Source organism: Osmia bicornis, chromosome 15 (genome assembly GCF_907164935.1).
Source record: "Osmia bicornis bicornis chromosome 15, iOsmBic2.1, whole genome shotgun sequence".
Classification (NCBI taxonomy): domain Eukaryota; kingdom Metazoa; phylum Arthropoda; class Insecta; order Hymenoptera; family Megachilidae; genus Osmia; species Osmia bicornis.
The window spans coordinates 5,581,609-5,598,059 of NC_060230.1; the positions used below are offsets into that span (position 1 = coordinate 5,581,609).

At 39.3% G+C, this 16,451-nt stretch overlaps 1 protein-coding gene across 6 annotated transcripts in view; it reads right to left on the reverse strand.

Annotated features, from left to right (window-relative positions):
* LOC114877542 (nephrin-like) overlaps nucleotides 1-16,451 on the reverse strand; it is a 279,693-nt gene that overhangs the window by 98,540 nt on the left and 164,702 nt on the right. Inside the window, exon 1 of one of the 6 annotated variants that reach the window (XM_029190230.2) lies at nucleotides 7,986-8,207. The exons of the other annotated variants lie outside the window; for them this stretch is intronic. The gene's annotated coding sequence lies outside the window, so the exon portion shown is untranslated. Of the gene's footprint in view, nucleotides 1-7,985; nucleotides 8,208-16,451 lie in introns of those variants that run through there. 6 annotated transcript variants of the gene reach the window in all.

Consider the following 16,451-nt stretch of genomic DNA (forward strand, 5'->3'; position numbering starts at 1 on the left):
TCGATCACAGTTTCCTCATCGCACTCGAACGTGCAATCGATGCAATCACAGGAAAGAAACACGAATTTACGAGGGGCCTACACATTGTTACTCGAATATATCTGAACACGTACGGGCTAGCTGGAATCGGTGGTGTAACACAGTAAATAGGATCGCGACTCCCGCGGAGAAAAAACTACGAGTCGGTTCTCGAAACATGGGAAAGAGTGGGTGGTTGGCTCGCTGGCTGGTTGGCAAAAACGAAGATTGATCGAAGAAATAAAAGGATACACAGGCGCGAGCGCAGGCTCGAGCACTCGAGCACTCGAGGCCGGGGGTGGAAAGATACAGCGAACGATTTATACATCGACGACGAAAAACAAAACGGCAGACGTTTCTGAAAACACGAATGAACGTTCGCCACCCCCGTTTCGCTAAAGGGTGGGTAAACAAGTCGGTGTGTGAACTAACCCTGCCACCACGAGGGTGAACACTCGTCCAAGAGGATGGTAAAAGATGAAAGAAAAAACGTAATGTCAAAATGTGAATTTGTAAAGGGGATGATTAATGAATTAATAGAACGGTGAAACGAGGGTTGGATTAACGGAACAGAAAATAAAAACGTTTGAATGTAATCTGAACCGAGGGTAGAATGGAAAACCTCCGGAGTAATTAGGGAAACTTAATGAATGAAATCATTGACTTAATTTATGAATAAATGTAAGTGGTTACATTTATTTTTTAATTTCCTTCTTCAAATTATTAATGATAATCAAAAATAAAATTCACTATATTATTAACTCCTCCTAATTTATATTTTATTCAGTAAGAAACTAATTTGCTTTAATTCTCCTTTGTAAATAATTCTTTCATCTCCAAGATAAAAGACTAAACACGAATATCTTGATTAAAAGTAATTAAAAAATGTATTCAGAGGGAAATTACAAAAATAAATTGTTTGTTACAGTTCACCTTTTCGTTGAATTTTTTTCTTCAAGATCGTCTAGTAAAATTAACCGATTCCACGGTTAATTTTTGGTCGATATAACGCACCATTGCAATTTTCCAGGGAAAGAAAATCCATCGATCATACAGTTGTGCCAACAACGAAATTTCATGCTGTCCAATTAGCCACGAATCGTTCGGTTTGACACCCTTTTCCCTCCGTCTCTTCCACCGCCTATTATCCGACGATTGTCACTGGACTAATTCGTTGGTTAATTCGTTCGTGTCGCAATTATGGCCGATTCAACGCGTTGGCCAGCTCGGTTCGTGCACAGACGATTTTCAAATTCCGAGAACAACCATTTGATTCCACCTCGAGTTGAAGATCAAGAATTATCCCGACCACAAATGATTTTGATTGATACATTGAAAATTTCGACACAAGTGCAATTTGTTTGATAACCTCGAGCTCTAGAAATCTTAATCTGGTCCTGAAGACCAGACTAACAAAAGAACTGAAAGTGAAAAAAAGTCTCTGCCCTATGAAAAGCTACAAATTTGCATCAAATGTAATGAACCCTTGCTGAGCCATTAAGACACCGGGGAAAACAAAGAAAAAGGGGCACGCTGTCACTGAGGTTTATCCGTAAGAACGATGCTCTAATCACCGTTCTTTACTACAATCCCGTATCCCTCTAGAATCCATTTGGAAAGAAGGAAAGCAAGCATCAAGAGAGAAAAAGAGAAGGATTTAGATTTCGAATCAGGCAAATTTCTCGAGGCTATTCGCGGATATCGATGAACTGAATGGCTGTGGAGAGTTTCCTCAAGAAGTCTGGTTCAATCAACTTTCCTGGTTGTTTCCTCGGTTCGAGCAGAAACACGTTCTGCCTTCCAGACAAAGTAAGCTGTATTTTCACCTCGCTTCGACAGCTATTCTCTCCCGTTTTCGTTCACAACCGGTGTGTCTATAAATTCGAGGAAACTTTCCACGACGACCGCAAGCGTGGACAGATTTTCATCAGACAGCAGTTGAAAGCTTCATTGAAGATTCGTTTAAGACTTACAATGGTGATCTCAAATTCTTGGGACTCGTGCATCCCATCTGAATTGTGTAAAATTTTTCGAACCTAGCATACTCTATGCGCAATAATTAATTAATTCTATGAAATATGGAATTAAATTAAAGTTGAGGCTCTCTCCATGGTCCGCCATTCGAGAGGCGTTAAATAAGAAAATATCTCATTATTGAAAGCGCTATTCCTTAAAATTTTCTTTTAATTTCAAACTCCAAGTTCTTCTATTCAATTGCAATTTATCAAAAATAATTTTTTGCCGTTGTAACGATCGATCAACGTCGATTTTTCTTCTCTTAGATTATCCAGAAGAACGTCGAAGCTCGAATAAACTTATCCTCGTTGGTTGACATCGATCTCGTGTACGCACAGCGGGACGATCATAATTGCGGCGAATGAACTAACCAGCAAATTAGTCGGCTGACAGCGTTGGGTAATAGATGCAGGAGGAAACTGAAACCGGATGATTCATGCTTGATTGGACGGCACGAGAGGCTCCGTTGCCCACCACCAACAATAGACTACATAATTCTGTCGAATGAGATATGCCGTGTCAGAATAGATCCTGAAGCTTTCGTTACGAACTGATATCATACGCCATTCACCTTGGACGGCTAATTATTAGGAAAGAATCGAACCTATGTTCCTCTACCTGTCGCTCGTTAATGATCAACATTGTTCGTCGATCACGAATTCGTAACATTTTGAATGCAACGTGGAAATACAACATAAATGATCCTAGCTGTGTTATTTATTAATTTATTAAAAAAATGTAGGTGGAAAATAAGTTTATAAAAAGATCTGAATAAAAGGTAAATTCTATTTGTTACACGTCAAAAGACAACAAGTAATTGATTAAAACGAATTTCGTTGTTCATCGAACGCCATTCAGAATATCCCTAAAATCTACCCCAAAACGCCATCAAAATTGTCCTCCTACCTTTTAAACGTCACATCCGATGAATGCTCGAGCTCCGTTCGTGAGGACCAGCTTAGTTTTCGTCGTTACATCGTAACCAATGAACAAGGATCGAGAAAACGAGAAACGAAAGAGGACCTTTCCAATCGATGGAATTCTGTCTCCTCTCTTTTTCGATCCAATTTCTGCCACGAAAATACTGTCAGTTACACACTGGATGATACGATGCCCTTGTTCACGATAAGAATTCTAATAACTTGACTCCGGCGCAATTATCGTGATACGTGGACCGTTTTCATGGAAGAATATTGTGTTTGGCAGTACGGAAAATTTGGAATTATGATTGCGTACAAACTGGCCAGTGCATCGTAGTAGAAAATTGGGAATATTGCTTCTTGGAAGAGGAAATCCTTGGGGTCAGTTTAAAGTACATACTGGAAGTTCGATGGGTTTTTATACAATTTTCTTGGGAATTTTCGAAATGCAGTAGAGTCTCGTTATATTGCCGACAATGGGATTGTAGGATCAGAAAATTTGTCAAGCTTCCAAATTCTTAGGGAAAGGGAGATAAAAATATTTTATTTTTGTAGACTATGATAGTAGAGAAGTAGCATTAATATGCTTGATAATTCGTCAAATCGCTCACGTGGCAATGTAACGAGAGTCTACTGTTACTTGATTGTTGAATCACGAAAAATGGAACGAGACATAGTTACTATGGTAATTGGTAAATACGTGATGGTGGAAAATTGGGGAATATTGCTTCCTGGAAGAGGAAGATTAGTTTTGCCTAGATTGTTTCCTGGAGTCGTAATCAATCTTTACGGTCAATTTAGGGTACTTAAAGTGCTATTAGCAATGGACTATTCTATGTATTATTCTCTTAACAATTTTAAAGCAACTAATCATTTCAATAGTATAAAGTGAAACATTTTTGGAACTCGATGCTCTTCATGAAAGTAATTTGTATTTCCAAGTAATATCGGAGATCAATCATTTCAAAATGACTGGAACTAATTAAGTATTAATTATTATAATGAAGATACTAAATGTACACGCACAGTTCGGGAGAAAATTAAATTTGTTCTTCGAATCATAAAGCTCTGTAATGTTATACAATACTTTGAGAGCGTTGAACTTGTAAGAAGCTAACATGAACGTGACTTCCTGGTTATTACCGAGATTCGGAACTTGTGTGCTTTTGTACCTAAGGCAGATATTTTCAATTTAAATATTCATGAACAGAAAGAAGCAGAAAATTCAATTAAAATTCGACACTCTCTATTCAATAACCCTTTAACAGTTATTTAAAAAAAAAAAAGAAATGAAAAATCAACTGACGCCGTTTACAGCACAATTTCCAGGAATCGTTGATTAACTTTTACATCGTGAAAGGAAAGAAAATCAAGTTTTTCTCTTTCATCGACGAATCAACGTGAACGATTTTCACGGGTTAAAATGGAACAAAGTGTTCGTTGTTCGTAGGTAGAAGTAACAAAACCGCTTACACGGATTTGTTGCAATCCCCGTCGCGTTATCGGTTTAATGCGTCTGGTTATTCCGCCTTTTAATTGGCTGAACGGGGTAGCAAATGAAATTCCTGGCGAGCCGCGGCTCGGTGAACAGAGGGGGTGTAACAGTGACGAAAAAACGCGATCGGAGAAAATTGAGTTTTACACGTTGAAATCTGTTAACGCACCAACGAACCAACTGAATTTCATCCTCGACTCGACGCGGCGTGTCGCCACCCTTGTTGCTCGATACTTCCGTTCTCACCCTCTCGTCCACTTTTACCCTGTACGCATCGTATATTACGGTTTATCAATCGGCCGCTGGATTAAGTATCCGGGATCCGTGGGTGGCGAATTTTTATCGAGTTACCGCAGCCGCGATGCTTTTCCACAAATGTTTACCGGCTCTTTGTGAACCTTTCGATTTAACCGATCGATCGTTATCGATAGAATTATTATTAACTATAATACAATTTGAGAATGGGAAGCTGTTTTCGATTCCGAAATCGTTGAAATAAAATGCCACGAGTGGTTTTAAAAAGCTATGCGTTGTTGAAATTCACGTTAAATAAAATATTATTTTTATTATACAAAAAATTCAATGGTCCTTAAAATTAACCTTATTTTATAAATAATTAATGAGGTTTAGTAAGATTTCAATTGAATTAGAATTCATTACATTCCTATCACATAGCCTTATTAAATTCAACTCTTTCCCTCGATTACTCCGCAAGCTCGCCCTTACGCAACCCTTGTTTTCAACCCCGAAAACTACTCAAGCTTCATCTCAGCTACACCTTAATACTCCGAGATCTCGTATTCAGCCGGCGCGGCGGCGTACGATCGTAATATCGGGATATCGCGAACGATTCAACGACACAAAGAGGAGGCATATTAATTACGCGAGCATCGAAGAAGTTTCCGTTGCGTGAAACAAGCCACTTTTGTCCCTCGTTCGTGGTCGCTTTAATAAAGATGAGCTTATGAAAATTTATGACGAGACGCGTCTTACTATTGCCCCGGCAATTTAAACGCGATCATTTGTTTTATTCATCAACGATCATTGCTAACAAGCTCATAGTGAATCAATGGGGTTTCAGAGATTCCTGAGTCTCCCTTACAGAAAACTTTTGCTCGGCGATTAATAAACAATTTGACCGATTACAATTTAATTTCAGATGCGGAGTTTGTACTTTGCAAATGAAATGATAATAACAATTACCTGAACAGTGGTACAAAGCGTTATCAAACGATAAATCTTGCCAAAGCTCGAACGCTTTTAATCGCAGCTGTTCGAAATTAAAATAATTCCGGATTTATCGGGTGTTGTCGAGCGGACGCCACTTGAAATATTAAACCATACCCCTTCTACCGATGTTCCCCATCAATCCCCGAATCATGCGGGAATCACATTAAATCGACGCGCGAGCGTTTTCGAAAAGATTAATAAGCACCCTGTGACGAATTTATGGGCCCAATTAATCTGACGTCGATTGGTATCGCGTCACGACCGACACTTTTCACCTCCCTCTCGCTCTATCGCGTTTTGCGAATTATCTTGACGCCACTTCGTTTTCCAACGAAATCCAGCTGACGATAATTTCGGCTGTTCCGAATTAGAGGTATTCGTCGAGGATTCCAACTAATAGCATCGCCAATCGAACTGATCAATATTTTGATTTGTAGAAAAAATGTTGACGTTTCATTCATAAGAACGGGGAATTAATTTGAAATTCAATTTAGAGATTTGTATGATAATTTTCACAGGGGTTCTCTCCATGGTCCGCCATTCGATCGTCAATATCATTCGAATATTTTAATACAGATTTTTCCCGATTAGATCGCACGATCGACTTTGAATCACGGTGTAAATAATCTGAACTACTATGGTCGTTCGTTAGAAGGACCTTAAATTCTCTCAGTCAAGCGTGGACGAAGAGAATTTGGAGATTACAAATTACGCAGCGAGCTGTGCGAGCTCCGGAACCACGCGAACCCGGTCTAACCTGGAAAATTTATCGGCACCCTTCGGTTCGTGAATTTCGCTGTACCCCACGAAAATCGAACGTGTAATTTATACCATCATTCTCGATCGAAACCCTGAAACTTTAATGGAACCACTTACGTAGCCACCGTGGTCTCGATACTTCTGTACACGTCGTCAAATATCACCCTTCATCCCTTGGATGAATAATTATTATTCGACAAGCTTCCATTTCTATTTTATTTGAAAAATCGAAGCGTTAATAATTACTACTCTTTAATTACTTCTGCGCTCTTGCTGAAGCCCTAAGTAATTTTAAGTAACAGAGGTAGCGTGTTAATAACCACGAGCCATTCTAAGCGTAATAACTCGTTCTTCTTTTTTTTTTTCTTCTTCATGCGAGACATCTCAGACGAACGTGTCTCTGGCACAAAGTCGAAAAACACATAAACACACACATCTAGTAAATTCTCTTTCTCTTATTCTCTGAAGACTCTCTGAGTTATAGCGAAAACAGCCTATACCTCGAGAGAGAAAGAGAGAGAGAATCATGAAACGGTGTTGCAAAGCTGCAAGTATCCGGCAAGAGCTCGAGCACATATCCGTCGTAATTAGTCTCGTTGCGTCAACGGCACGCTTCTACCAGCCTACTTACAGTCCCGTAACTGTGTGTCTGATTTAATAAAGCGTTCGCTACGATTTCCCGTAGCTTGCCTCGAGATTTAAGGACCTTTCGTCGACAGAAACTCTATTCATTCGGCTCGTTTTGCGACCCCCTCCCTCGAGAACCCTTCCGATCGATCAACAAACTTTTTCAACGATACTCTCACAATTCGACGAACGTTAACGAACTCGTTGACTGTTCATACGTTTCTATTGCTTTAGGTGTTCTGTAACTTCCTTTGTTTATATTTCTGATGGCTACGCTGGTATTCGAACAATTGTTTCCGAGCCTTTCATCGACCAGATTATTGTTTCGAATATGATTCCCAGCTTTCCCTCTGTAAATTGTATTTTTCCCCTTTTTTTTCTTTCGAGTACCAGTGTTTTTGATTAACTTATTTATGAGAGACGTGTAGGTTAACATATACAATTATTGATCACTAAAGTTAAATATATGTATAATTCTTAAACAAAAGGTAATAATATGAGATATAGAATTAAATTAAAATTGGAGCTCTCTCCATGGTCCGATGTTCGAGGGTTGAGAAACGCATTATATTATATTTCTTGGCTGAACTTTTCTTCAGGGACCCAAAAATTATTGCCTTTTCTAAATTCTATTTTGCCGACGACGACTCCATTGGACGACAACGGGCTACAAGTCAATATGACGTCAAAGTGACCTGTCAAATACACTAAAAACGCTCAGTTTTACACAGGCATAACTTCTGAATCGATGGATTCTACTCGTTAAATACTTCAAGAAGATAAAAAATAAAAGGCCAGAATTTTTGGGCTCCGAAGAAAAGTTCACCCTAACTTATTTCTTACTTATTTAAGAAAAGGTTCAATAAAAATAGAAAATTTTCAAAGATAATTATCGAAATATGTAATATTGATTTCCTAACCCTTGCTCCCAAGATCCACTCCTGTAGCAGCCACTTCTGTCGTCTCGCTGTTTTATTCCGGCACCACACACGGAACACCATAAAGAACGGGTGAAAATAAAATCGCAAAAGAGGCACAAAGTCGCGCACGGTTCGAAGCTCTCAAACGTTTTCCAGCGGAAAAACGTGGTGCGGTTTGAAACGCGTATTCTCGCGACGGCAAGCCGCTTTAACGAGGCTGTCGCGACGGAAACCAAAGCGAGACTAACCTGTCCGATACACGATCCGAGGGCAACGTTGATCTACGGCGCCGAGGTTAGCTGGATAGACAACAAAAACATTCTCCGTGTTGGCACGACCGCGTAAACAGTGCCGGCTGGTTTTGTCGGTCGCTCGTATCAATGGGCGTGGTAAATCCTCTACGAAACACGTATTTCAATGGTCGAACGAGCGCAAAAGGAACCTGCGACTTCGCGTTTCCGTTGGATTTTCAACGCTGTAACGCATGGAAATGCCACCGCCTCGGTTATTTACGGGAATAGTCGAGAAAAGATTCCAGGGGAACGCGGTTAGGGGATGAGAAACGCTTTCGCAAACAGGCGTTCGTCCGAAACGAAACTCCTGTCTGCTCCTGGTGAAATGCTGCGCTTTCCGCTTATCGATTCCACACTTTTGTGGATTATTTATTTACTTTGTCAGTGGGTAATCATATTGTTTGAATAGACAGGGGTTATTTTTGAGAATTTAAAATTTGTTATAGAATTATTGAATAATTACAATTGTCAGCAAATGTATAATTACCTATATATTAATGGAATGTTAATAATGAATATTAGTAATGATTATTTTATAACATCTTGTATGAATTGTAAATATATTATTTGTATTATTATATTTTGTTTATTTTAATATATATTGCATCCAACCTAAATGAAATTATACCATTAATTTTAAAAGCACCCTGTACCCCAATTTCACATCCTTTCTATGCTCCTCTTAAATTAATAACCTCCCCCTATTCATTCCACATTTTAAGAAAATCACAAAAAAGCCTTCTGTCAGTCTCGGAACGGGGACAAAGTGGATATCTTTTTTCCTGACGCTCGTCGTCAAGAATTTTCATTTCCCTTTTCCCGGCTGTAGCGCGAGGAAAAAGCATGAACGTCGGCCGGAAAAAAAAAGGGAAAGCAGACGCGTCCCAGCAGATGTCAAAGGAAAGAAAAAGCTAGAAAAACCCTAATTATCGCTTGGCTGTGACACGCTATCGTACGTTCAAACGCACCCTCGCTCGTTTCACCCCCGTTCGCGAACTTATCCTCCCGTTCCACCCCCTTTTTATCCCGTATTCGATGCAGCTACCCGTCGAGTTTTCGTTTTGCCGCAGCCGCGACGTGACACGAGGCCACTCAAGAATTAAGGAGCGTTTTCGTGCGGCCAGGCAATGCATTTTCATCGAACCCGACCTTCTTATCGAGCATTGTGCGCCTCTCGAGCAGCGCAAACCCCGTTCGAACGGAAAGCTTCGTTTCCTTCTTTCTCCTCTTTTTTTCCTCCTCCACGCTTTCGTTCGGTTGCTCATTGAAATTCCGTCGAGAGCGGATCGTACGCGATTCGCGATACCGTTTTGCACGCTCGACGATAACGTGCTCCTTCGACCAACTCTAGAGTATTTCGATATTTTTCAACCAACGACTAGAGGTTCGAAATTTTTCGAAAAAATTGTCTCGTTCGCATAAAACTATTCCGAGTTCGAGGAGAGTTGTTCCGGAAGTGGAGGAAAATCAGTTTTAATAAAACAGAAATATAAAAACGGACGATAAATTTGACAAAATTCCCTGAAAATTTAATGAACACCTTCGATGCATGGATAACAATAGTAAAAATTTGACTGCCCGAGAAAGTAAGACCTTACGTACGCGTAACGTATCATCCCCTATTTTCCAGGTTTAATCTCGTCGGTGTGGAGGAAAGAAAGATAAAAGAAAAGAAGAAAAAAGGAGGGAGGAATAGTGGATTGCATCTGCACGAAATTCTTATCTGGCTTGGGGCCTCGAAATACGTTCAAGCGTCGGGCGAAACGAAATGAAGAGAGAGAGCAGTACGTTCCAAGGCAAGGACCAGCGATTTATATTTTCTAATCTGCCATGCCGGAACCTTACAACTATCTCGTTCGCGTGAATTACAACGCACGATAGTATTTTATGCCAGGGAATAGGTCGCGTGACCGGAATCGAGGATTACTCCGGATTAAGCTGCGTTCGAGGGATTCGATGATTGTTTGCATTGCAACTGTAACTCTTGCATACTCCCGAGAATATTCACTTCCTGCTCGAATTCCGATGCTTTCTCCCTCTAATCGATTCCCATATGAACCTACAATTCGTTGCTCATCCAGAATAATTTTCAAAAGAACGGTGTAAAATTTAGAAAATGAAAGTAATATGAAATACAAATTAAAATTAAAATTGAGGATCTCTCCATGGAAGGTTAATATTGTAAGAGCTATGGCAATCCCCAGTGATTGGGCCTTGAGTAAAAGTATTAGAAAAATTAATTTTGAATAATATTAATAAGAATTGTAATAGTACCAAATTTTAATACGTCCTACTAAAAGTCTCCATTTTTCCTCATCCATTCATTTTCAGTTCTCCATGGTGCGAACAAGTTGCAACATATAGGAACAGTTAATATTCCAGGTAAACTGGAGCAACTCTTGTTCGCGTGTCGAACAACGGGACAATAGCACGGACCGACGATAACGCATTTTCCAACGCAACTTTCAGCCAGTTTTCATCGGTCGACGGGTTCTAAATTACAAGGACCGTCCGGATTAAATGTAAACTAGCCACGGACGAGGCAACTTCGGCGCGGCACTTAATTAAACGGTGCATTTTATGGGTGAAATAAAGTCGTTCACCCGGTTAGGAGGGTGCCACTCTCGACAATTTTTATGCGAGCCTCGACGCGGGAATCGATCGATCTACCTACGCGCTATCGATGATCGTTAACGAGCACAACGAAAATCCTGGATAAACCAGGGCCCGCTCTGTAATTCATAAGCTCGTACCGGCGTTAAACGCTCTCGAAACTCGCCGCGTTTCTCGCTCATTCGGAAATTACCCTGTCCCGTGTAATTACCGATCGACTGTCCACAGGCTATCCGCTTTATTATCCTAATTCGCCCGATACCGTGCTCCTTATTGCGCGATTAGAAAGCCAGCAACAACGTTCCGCTGCTTTTAATTTATCGATGGAAACGATACGAGTTGATACACTCTAGATGACGCTTAGATTGAATGGCGGTAATTGATGAGACCGTCAGAGATGCAATTACACGACCGTGATGGGAAATATGCTTTCTGTAGTCTTGTTTTCTTGTCAGTGACTTCGGGCGACGGAGGATTTATTGTGGCCACTTTTGGTTGATTGAATGGTAATTCTGGAGAAGGGTGAAGGGATTGAATAAATTTAGTGTCAGGTAAATGTAATTAAAATGCTGAAGCTATTAGTGTTATATTACTCAAAGTCAAATGAAAATTATAGAATTTTCAATCACACAACGAACAATTTTTTTAAACAATTAAAAAAAAAAGATATCTACAGGTACCCTAAGATATCAAAGAAAGTAAGCAGTAAAGCTAGGACTTTCTAGTTTCATGGATTTGCCAGGTTAAAGGGAAAGATCATTCGTTATCGCGCATTAAAGTCTCCAGAAGTCGAGCATCGCACCAGTCGATACATTCAGAGACGAGCACATCCGTCGGATTAGCGTGCTTGTTCAGCTTTCACGAGACTCGAAAGCAGCAACGGACCTCTCGCTAATCCTACAGTCAACTCTGTGATCTTAACTAACGGGAAAGCTCTCTGCTGTGCTCCGCTTGAAATAGGTTTCCGCCCTCCGAAGCCCTGTCTCGCGCTCGTCCCGGCCCTTTCTTTTTTTACGAATCCACGTGCCGCGGATTTTGATAAGATTAAATCTACTAGCGAGAAACAAGGGGACTAGCTTTCTAACGCGACTGAACAGACAGCGGCTGGCTTTGGTACGGAAAAATAACGAGAAAAGTCCCTGTAAACATGTGCTCAACTCGATCTTCCTCTTACGTTCAAAAGGTTTACGCGGCACAAGGAGATGAGCAGAATTTATACTTTAATATTTAAAGTTGAACGATAATCTCTTGAAGAAGCGTATTTGCATTGAGGTAAGGTAAATTAAAGGCAATAAAATAAAATAAAATAAAGAATCAGTTGTAAATTAAACATATTCATCCTTGTCCTAATCCTCAAACGGCGGACCATGGAGAAAGCCCCAATTTGAATACTCCATTAAACAATAAAAGTTCAATATTTATATTAAAAATTCCAATTCATAGCACGTAACTGTTCAAGAATAATTTGCATAATTTTACAAGTAGAATCCATGTTACATTATCTGAAAGTATAAAGAGCAAAATATATTCTTGCTTCAAAAGAATTTTTATCCTCCAATATATTCTTCCAGGGGTAATTTGAAACGCGTTAAGACGGCAATAATTATTAGAGGATCTACCATGCATCAGCGTTTCATCACTTGTGGATATCAGCATCCATCATAGCCGAAAGCTGGTTCCCATTAAAGCTTTGGAATCTCCCAAAAATGCACTCTCTAAAATGATGCATGAACATGGTACGCGCATACGCAGCTATAGAGAGAGAAACTATGAAATCCGGAATTACGCTTGCCGCATTCGGTATAACATTTTATCGCGCTAGAGGGCTATACTAACCCAGCAAGTTGTCATGAGTTGCAGGCAATTTCGTTTCTACTGTCTGGCCGCTTTTCCCATAACGCTCTCCAACGGAAGAAACAGTGAATAGAGGGAGGACAAAAAGAGCGCCGGAAACAAATAGGCAGATATGTAGATTACCAAAGTGGTTGGGTGAAGATGAAATTGTTTGTAAATTATGACAACATTCCAGAAAGTAGCGTGTTATAAAAGTTTGTTTAAATCCGGTGCTCAATAAGGGTGGATTAGGAGGAAGGGTGTAGGAGTGATCTACACATAAATTAATTTTTATAGGAATTTTTAATTCTTGAAGATAGAAAAGATATGCTTGAAAATTTGGAAGATTATAATAGCACTTAATTACTGCATTAAATCAAAGTTTCAACACCTTATAAAACCTTTTAAAAGAAGGCCAATAAATCCTCGCCCCCTCGATGCCTATCATCCTATATGAAAATTCAGATTAATCACCACTATTAAAATCCCAAAACGACCTATAAATAAGTGACGATGCCTCAGCCAATTACCAGCTAATTAGTACGTCAGATCGAAATCTATGAAATCTCCGCTGGCTGTTATCGGTTCGAGGCAAAAATCCTCAAGCCTCCGTTTAATTTACACCTCACGTAAATTCAAATTAGATCCGGAACGAGTAGATAGGACGGCGTCGATACAGATTTCACGCGTCGCCTCGATGCTAATTTCATACTCGACTAATCGTTCAACCCGAGTACCGATACGCGTTTTCCTTTTTCTATTTCCTCTTGTCTCCCATTCGTTAGTAATCGAACAGCCACCACTTTCGATCTTCTTATTTCGAACATAATTTCTTGGAAAATTCTTCCCGTAACTACTTCCTTGTACACCTGACAAGAAATTAAATGATGGTAATTGGTTTTATGGTACGATAGTTGATTTTAATGACACCAGTGCTTTTTCTCAAGGGATTAGTTGTCGATCTATGGAGACTAGTAAATAATAGTGCAGATCTACTGGCGCCATTTACCGGTTACCAGGTACATGTAACAGGTTTTCACAGATCAAGGATTTATTTTTGAATTTTTTGGAAACTAGTATTGAAATTCTTCCTTTAATTGATTGAAAAGAATGCAATAGTAATTGAATGCTTTTCAGAAGAATCAGAAGAACGTGCATGGTTGGGAATTTTTTTAAAAGAAAATCTATTAACATTTTTTAAAGGATTCTTTTTTATTTAAAAAATTATATCTTCGATAATTTTGGCTGAATGAAATTAACAATAAACTTTTAAGGTACGTAAACAATTTGAATAAAGTTATCTTTAGTGACGATGCGAGTGATTCTCTGGACGAATAATAGGAAATGAAGAGCAAACGTTCATAAAAGGGGTGTGGATCAACGTTTTAGTCAAAGTTGTAACAGAGTTCGGAGTTTCGTGAGTATTTCGTGAGAGGTCAGAGAATTGGCGTGTCCAGAGTCGAGAGAACGTATTCAGAGAGAACTTGGAAGAGGAGCAGCTTTCGAGAGACCCCTGGATCCTTTGAGAGCGTGTACTTACCACAGAATTTAACTAGCTTAACGTGTTATCATAACAGCCAATTTATACATCATTTCTATTCGATAAATTAGGCATGTTTCTATCAAAACCCACATCTATCATAATATATCGTCGAATAAATTAATCCAACGAGAGAAATCCTAAGTAGTATGAGACAAACGTAAGTACGTGAGAATGATATGATTAAATGAAACGAAAGTGATGCCACCGCCAATGAAGTTATCTTAAAATAGAGCAATCGAGATTCGACCAAAGAATAATAGCGCAATAAAAGCTCAAATCATGGCGGGAAGATGAGTCGTAAATTAATGGACCGGAAGTAAAGGAATCTTAAATAGAGCGATCTTGAGCGGAACAAGTGAAGTAGCCTGAAACGAGGCAATCACGAGGGAAATAACTGTGAAAAATACTGTCGTAATACGGTGGCTATTAAATTGCACAAATTATACAATTATAAACTACGGATGGTGATACGTCTATAAGACTATTATAAAAAGAAAATTATAAAAATACATGTGTCAATAGAAGAATATATAAACGATGCAATTTATAAAGAATCCTTTTGAGCATTTATTTGAAAGATAAAAAAGGGAATTTCCAGTTGAATAGAAATTGGAAATGGAAAGAGCACTGAACCGTAGTCCACAATGAAAGTGTGTTTTGAACAATTAAACCGGTAATCCATCGTGAAACGAGTAAGTGTTGTGTTTACTAGCCCCTGAAGATTCATTTTTTTTTTTTTTTTTTTATTGAAGCTTCAATCGAACGAACGAACGGGAGTGGTGAAATGGCGAGAGATGAAAATTGCGAACGGACGGCTAAGTTCGTGATGCATAACGGCGCATAAATATTTTCTCGATCAGCGTGTCGTTTTTAATTAGCCGCGATTCCCGTTCCTCCTCGTTCCCCTATTAACATCGATAAACCTCGATTCCAATTTTGTGTATTTAACGTTCGACGGAAGCTGTACGATCCGCCAAGTATTCTGAAACACGATAATTACGATATGGAATACATACCAATCGGGAAACACGGCTCTGATTGAACATTTTCTAATGGGAATAAAACTTCTGTCGTAAAAATTATAATCAAAGAAACTGTAATTGAAAGGGAATATTGGATCAATTTATTTCTACACACTTTTGGCGTTGATTCATTTATCTGCAATTGATTTCTATGTGAAATTGACAAAAGATTTCAGATATGATTCAATTTTATGTTTCGTTAGATGTTAAATCTACTTTGTATACTTCATTGAATTCTCAATGTAACTGTATAAATAAAATTTGGAAAAATTATGAACTAAGGATATTATTTAGTAGGTAATCGAATAAACTTTGCAGAGAATTACACATTGAGATTTTCGGCTGTTCGAATTTTGGAAAATCCTCGGTTGGCCGGCGTCGTGACCCGCGAAACTCTTCGACAACTATTTGGAACGAATTCCGAAACTGTCCGATTAACCGGAAGGACGTGCCGGAAGTACATTTCTAGGGAACTGATGCAGCGATCGTAACCGTGCCGGTATTCGTTCTGCGGTTTTGCGCGGAGAACTATTCAGAACTGGCGGCCACCGTGGCCGAAACTGTCAATTTACCCGGAACAGTCAGTCTACCATCAAAAATAGATCGAACTTCATGCTCATCCTCCTTTGTCTTACTTCTGTTTTCAGAAGAACTTAGGATGAAAAGAAAATTAAATGAAATTCATATGAATTTTTCTTTCACAATGACTCAAACTAGCGTTCCTCAAAATATAAAACCCTAAGCTTACAGTACTTTCAGAAATTAAATTCAAATGAAAGGACAAATGTGGAAATAATTAATTAGATCCTTAATGAGATTTATCATGAATGCAAAGTGTTAAATATCATTCGAGGCAACAAAATTTTCATACCATTCGCATTCGAAACATGTTAACAGGAAGTAGTAAGGGTATGAAATGGTCCCGTTTGAAAGGCAGGTGAAGAAAGAATCAGTAACCAGGACAGCTTTTTTCACAAGGTAGATACAGCTCGCCATGAAGACCGTGGAGAAAGAGGAGAGCGAAAGCAAAGCGCGAGATGAATGGTGCTTCTGACGAAAAACGTTTGTCCTTCGCGAATCTTGCGCCTCGACGCTCGTAAAAATTTCAGCAAGAACGCGTCATCTCTTCAACTTCTACCTCGTCATTCGACACTCAGTACAG